The sequence below is a fragment of the Triticum dicoccoides genome, chromosome 6B (assembly GCF_002162155.2).
Source record: "Triticum dicoccoides isolate Atlit2015 ecotype Zavitan chromosome 6B, WEW_v2.0, whole genome shotgun sequence".
Classification (NCBI taxonomy): Eukaryota; Viridiplantae; Streptophyta; class Magnoliopsida; order Poales; family Poaceae; genus Triticum; species Triticum dicoccoides.
In genome coordinates this window covers 100,337,293-100,344,344 of record NC_041391.1, presented here as the reverse complement: position 1 = coordinate 100,344,344, position 7,052 = coordinate 100,337,293, and positions in this window count along the sequence as shown.

Below are 7,052 nucleotides of genomic sequence, written 5' to 3'. Positions count from 1 at the left end.
GTTAATGGGCCACATGGGCCTTGGTGGGAAGAGAGAGGGGCGGACAGGAAGGGCCGCGCCCCCTCTCCCTCTGGTCCGAATTGGACTAGGAGGGGGGCGGCGCCACCCTCTTTCCTTCCCCTCCTCTCCCCCTTCCTTCCCCTCCTAGTAGGAGTAGGAAAGGAGGAGTCCTACTCTTACTAGGAGTAGGACTCCTCCTCCTGGCGCGCCCAACAAGGGCCGGCCGGCCTCCCCCCTCCCTCCTTTATATACGGGGGCAGGGGGCACCCCATAGACACACAAGTTGATCTACGAATCGTTCCTTAGCCGTGTGCGGTGCCCCCCTCCACCATATTCCACCTCGGTCATATCATCGCGGAGTTTAGGCGAAGCCCTGCACCGGTAGAACATCATCATTGTCACCACGCAGTCGTGCGGACGGAACTCATCCCCGAAGCTTTGCTGGATCGGAGCCCGGGGATCGTCATCGAGCTGAACGTGTGCTGAACTCGGAGGTGCTGTACGTTCGGTTCTTGGATCGGTCGGATCGTGAAGACGTACGACTACATCAAACGCGTTGTCATAATGCTTCCGCTTACGGTCTACGAGGGTACGTGGACGAACACTCTCCCCTCTCGTTGCTATGCATCACCATGATCTTGCGTGTGCGTAGGAAATTTTTTGAAATTACTACATTCCCCAACAGTGGTATCAAAGCCTGGTTTTATGCGTTGATGTTATATGCACGAGTAGAACACAAGTGAGTTGTGGGCGATACAAGTCATACTGCTTACCAGCATGTCATACTTTGGTTCAGCGGTATTGTGAGATGAAGCGGCCCGGACCGACATTACGCGTACGCTTACGCGAGACTAGTTTCACCGTTACGAGCACTCGTGCTTAAAGGTGGCTGGCAGGTGTCTGTCTCTCTCACTTTAGCTGAATCGAGTGTGGCTACGCCCGGTCCTTGTGAAGGTTAAAACAGCACCAACTTGACAAACTATCGTTGTGGTTTTTATGCGTAGGTAAGAATGGTTCTTGCTAAAAGCCCGTAGCAGCCACGTAAAATTTGCAACAACAAAGTAGAGGACGTCTAACTTGTTTTTGCAGGGCATGTTGTGATGTGATATGGTCAAGACGTGATGCTATATTTTATTGTATGAGATGATCATGTTTTGTAACCGAAGTTATCAGCAACTGGCAGGAGCCACATGATTGTCGCTTTATTGTATGAAATGCAAACGCCCTGTAATTGCTTTACTTTATCACTAAGCGGTAGCGATAGTCGTAGAAGCAATAGTTGGCGAGACGACAACGATGCTACGATGGAGATCAAGGTGTCGCGCCGGTGACGATGGTGATCATGACGGTGCTTCGGAGATGGAGATCACAAGCACAAGATGATGATGGCCATATCATATCACTTATATTGATTGCATGTGATGTTTATCCTTTATGCATCTTATCTTGCTTTGATTGACGGTAGCATTTTAAGATGATCTCTCACTAAAATTATCAAGAAGTGTTCTCCCTGAGTATGCACCGTTGCCAAAGTTCGTCGTGCCCAGACACCACGTGATGATCGGGTGTGATAAGCTCTACGTCCATCTACAACGGGTGCAAGCCAGTTTTGCACACGCAAAATACTCAGGTTAAACTTGACGAGCCTAGCATATGCAAATATGGCCTCGGAACACGGAGACCGAAAGGTCGAGCGTGAATCATATGGTAGATATGATCAACATAGTGATGTTCACCATTGAAAACTACTCCATCTCACGTGATGATCGGTTATGGTTTAGTTAATTTGGATCACGTGATCACTTAGATGACTAGAGAGATGTCTGTCTAAGTGGGAGTTCTTAAGTAATATGATTAATTGAACTTAAATTTATCATGAACTTAGTACCTGATAGTATTTTGCTTGTCTATGTTTGTTTGTAGATAGATGGCTCGTGCTGTTGTTCCGTTGAATTTTAATGCGTTCCTTGAGAAAGGAAAGTTGAAAGATGATGGTAGCAATTACACGGACTGGGTCCGTAACCTGAGGATTATCCTCATTGTTGCACAGAAAAGTTACGTCCTGGAAGCACCGCTGGGTGCCAGGCTTGCTGCTGATGCAACTGACGATGTTAAGAACGTCTGGCAGAGCAAAGCTGATGACTACTCTATAGTTCAGTGTGCCATGCTTTACGGCTTAGAACCGGGTCTTCAACAACGTTTTGAGCGTCATGGAGCATATGAGATGTTCCAGGAGTTGAAGTTAATATTTCAAGCAAATGCCCGGATTGAGAGATATGAAGTCTCCAATAAGTTCTACAGCTGCAAGATGGAGGAGAATAGGTCTGTCAGTGAACATATACTCAAAATGTCTGGGTATAATAATCACTTGATTCAACTAGGAGTTAATCTTCCGGATGATAGCGTCATTGACAGAATTCTCCAATCACTGCCATCAAGCTACAAGAGCTTTGTGATGAACTATAATATGCAAGGGATGAACAAGACTATTCCCGAGCTCTTCGCAATGCTAAAAGCTGCGGAGGTAGAAATAAAAAAGGAGCATCAAGTGTTGATGGTCAACAAGACCACTAGTTTCAAGAAAAAGGGCAAAGGGAAGAAGAAGGGGAACTTCAAGAAGAACAGCAAGCAAGTTGCTGCTCAAGAGAAGAAACCCAAGTCTGGACCTAAGCCTGAAACTGAGTGCTTCTACTACAAGCAGACTGGTCACTGGAAGCGGAACTGCCCCAAGTATTTGGCGGATAAGAAGGATGGCAAAGTGAACAAAGGTATATGTGATATACATGTTATTGATGTGTACCTAACTAGAGCTCGTAGTAGCACCTGGGTATTTGATACTGGTTCTCTTGCTAATATTTGCAACTCGAAATAGGGACTACGAAATTAAGCGAGCACTGGCCAAGGACGAGGTGATGATGCGCGTGGGAAACGGTTCCAAAGTCGATGTGATCGCGGTCGGCACGCTACCTCTACATCTACCTTCGGGATTAGTTTTAGACCTGAATAACTGTTATTTGGTGCCAACGTTGAGCATGAACATTATATCTGGATCTTGTTTGATGCGAGACGGTTATTCATTTAAATCAGAGAATAATGGTTGTTCTATTTATATGAATAATATCTTTTATGGTCATGCACCCTTGAAGAGTGGTCTATTTTTATTAAATCTCGATAGTAGTGATACACATATTCATAGTGTTGAAACCAAAAGATGCAGAATTAATAATGATAGTGCAACTTATTTGTGGCACTGCCGTTTGGGTCATATCGGTGTAAAGCGCATGAAGAAACTCCATACTGATGGAATTTTGGAATCACTTGATTATGAATCACTTGGTACTTGCGAACCGTGCCTTATGGGCAAGATGACTAAAACGCCGTTCTCCGGAACTATGGAGCGAGCAACTGATTTGTTGGAAATCATACATACTGATGTTTGTGGCCCAATGAATGTTGAGGCTCGCGGCGGGTATCGTTATTTTCTCACCTTCACAGATGATTTGAGCAGATATGGGTATATCTACTTGATGAAACACAAGTCTGAAACATTTGAAAAGTTCAAAGAATTTCAGAGTGAAGTGGAAAATTATCGTAACAAGAAAATAAAGTTTCTACGATCTGATTGTGGAGGAGAGTATTTGAGTTATGAGTTTGGCCTACACTTGAAACAATGTGGAATAATTTCGCAACTCACGCCACCTGGAACACCACAATGAAATGGTGTGTCCGAACGTCGTAATCGTACTTTACTTGATATGGTGCGATCTATGATGTCTCTTACTGATTTACCGCTATCGTTTTGGGGTTATGCTTTAGAGACGGCCGCATTCACGTTAAATAGGGCACCATCAAAATCCGTTGAAACGACGCCTTATGAACTGTGGTTTGGCAAGAAACCAAAGTTGTCGTTTCTTAAAGTTTGGGGCTGCGATGCTTATGTGAAGAAACTTCAACCAGATAAGCTCGAACCTAAATCGGAGAAATGTATCTTCATAGGATACCCAAAAGAGACTATTGGGTACACCTTCTATCACAGATCCGAAGGCAAGACATTCGTTGCTAAGAATGGATGCTTTCTAGAGAAGGAGTTTCTCTCGAAAGAAGTGAGTGGGAGGAAAGTAGAACTTGATGAGATAATTGTATCTACTCCCTTATTGGAAAGTAGTTCATCACGAGAACCAGTTCCTGTGACAACTACACCAATTAGTGAGGAAGCTAATGATAATGATCATGAAACTTCAGATCAAGTTTCTACTGAACCTCGTAGGTCTACCAGAGTAAGATCCGCACCAGAGTGGTATGGTAATCCTATTCTGGAAGTCATGTTACTTGACCATGATGAACCTACGAACTATGAGGAAGCGATGATGAGTCCGGATTCCGCAAAATGGCTAGAAGCCATGAAATCTGAGATGGGATCCATGTATGAAAACAAAGTATGGACTTTGGTTGACTTGCCCGATGATCGGCAAGCCATTGAGAATAAATGGATCTTTAATAAGAAGACTGACGCTGATGGTAATATAACTATCTATAAAGCTCGACTTGTTGCAAAAGGTTTTCGACAAGTTCAAGGGGTTGACTACGATGAGACTTTCTCACCCGTAGTGATGCTTAAGTACGTCCGAATCATGTTAGCTATTGCTGCATTTCATGATTATGAAATTTGGCAAATGGATGTCAAGACTGCATTCTTGAATGGATTTCTAGAAGAAGAGTTGTATATGATGCAGCCAGAAGGTTTTGTTGATCCAAAAGGTGCTGACAAAGTGTGCAAGCTCCAGCGTTCCATTTATGGACTGGTGCAAGCATCTCGGAGTTGGAATAAACGCTTTGATAGTGTGATAGCATATGGTTTTATACAGACTTTTGGAGAAGCCTGTATTTACAAGAAAGTGAGTGGGAGCTCTGTAGCATTTCTAATTTTATATGTAGATGACATATTATTAATTGGAAATGATATAGAATTTCTGGATAACATAAAAGGATACTTGAATAAAAGTTTTTCAATGAAAGACCTCGGTGAAGCTGCTTACATATTGGGCATCAAGATCTATAGAGATAGATCAAGACGCTTAATAGGACTTTCACAAAGCACATACCTTGACAAAATTTTGAAAAAGTTCAAAATGGATCAGGCAAAGAAAGGATTCTTGCCTGTGCTACAAGGCGTGAAGTTGAGTCAAACTCAATGCCCGACCACAGCAGAAGATAGAGAGAAAATGAAAAATGTTCCCTATGCTTCAGCCATAGGCTCTATCATGTATGCAATGTTGTGTACCAGACCTGACGTATGCTTAGCAATAAGCTTGGCAGGAAGGTACCAAAGTAATCCAGGAGTGGATCACTGGACAGCGGTCAAGAACATCCTGAAATACCTAAAAAGGACTAAGGATATATTTCTCGTATATGGAGGTGAAAAAGAGCTAGTCGTAAATGGTTACGTCGATGCAAGCTTTGACACTGATCCGGACGATTCTAAATCGCAAACCGGATATGTGTTTTTATTAAACGGTGGAGCTGTAAGTTGGTGCAGTTCTAAACAAAGCGTCGTAGCGGGATCTACATGTGAAGCGGAGTACATAGCTTCTTCGGAAGCAGCAAATGAAGGAGTCTGGATGAAGGAGTTCATTTCCGATCTAGGTGTCATACCTAGTGCATCGGGACCAATGAAGATCTTCTGTGACAATACTGGTGCAATTGCCTTGGCAAAGTAATCCAGATTTCACAAGAGGACCAAGCACATCAAGGGACGCTTCAATTCCATTCGGGACCAAGTCCAAGTGGGAGACATAGAGATTTGCAAGATACATACGGATCTGAATGTTGCAGACCCGTTGACTAAGCCTCTCTCACGAGCAAAACATGATCAGCACCAAGACTCCATGGGTGTTAGAATCATTACTATGTAATCTAGATTATTGACTCTAGTGCAAGTGGGAGACTGAAGGAAATATGCCCTAGAGGCAATAATAAAGTTATTATTTATTTCCTCGTATCATGATAAATATTTATTATTCATGCTTACATAGACAAACATAAAGTCACTAGTATGCCTCTACTTGACTAGCTCATTAATCAAAGATGGTTATGTTTCCTAACCATAGACTTTTGTTGTCATTTGATTAATGGGATCACATCATTAGGAGAATGATGTGATTGACATCACCCATTCCATTAGCCTAGCACTTGATCGTTTAGTATGTTGCTATTGCTTTCTTGATGACTTATACAAAGTTCCTACAACTATGAGATTGTGCAACTCCCGTTTACCGGAAGAACACTTTGTGTGCTACCAAACGTCACAACGTAACTGGGTGATTATAAAGGTGCTCTACAGGTGTTTCCGAAGGTACATGTTGGGTTGGCATAATTTGAGATTAGGTTTTGTCACTCCGATTGTCAGAGAGGTATCTCTGGGCCCTCTCGGTAATACTCATCACCTAAGCCTTGCAAGCATTGTAACTAATGAGTTAGTTATAAGATGATGTGTTACAGAACGAGTAACGAGACTTGCCGGTAACGAGATTGAACTAGGTATTGGATACCGACGATCAAATCTCGGGCAAGTAACATACCGATGACAAAGGGAACAACGTATGTTGTTATGCGGTTTGACCGATAAAGATCTTCGTAGAATATGTAGGAACCAATATGGGCATCCAGGTAACGCTATTGGTTATTGACCGAGAATAGTTCTAGGTCATGTCTACATAGTTCTCGAACCCGTAGGGTCCGCACGCTTAACGTTACGATGACAGTTTTATTATGAGTTTACAAGTTTTGATGTACCGAAGTTTGTTCGAAGTCCCGGATGTGATCACGAACATGACGAGGAGTCTCGAAATGGTCGAGACATAAAGATTGATATATTGGACGACTATATTCGGACACCGAAAGTGTTCCGGGTGATTTCGGAGAAAACCGGAGTGCCGGAGGGTTACCGGAACCCCCCCCCCCCTCTGGAGAGTTAATGGGCCACATGGGCCTTGGTGGGAAGAGAGAGGGGCGGCCAGGAAGGGCCGTGCGCCCCCTCTCCCTCTGGTCCAAAT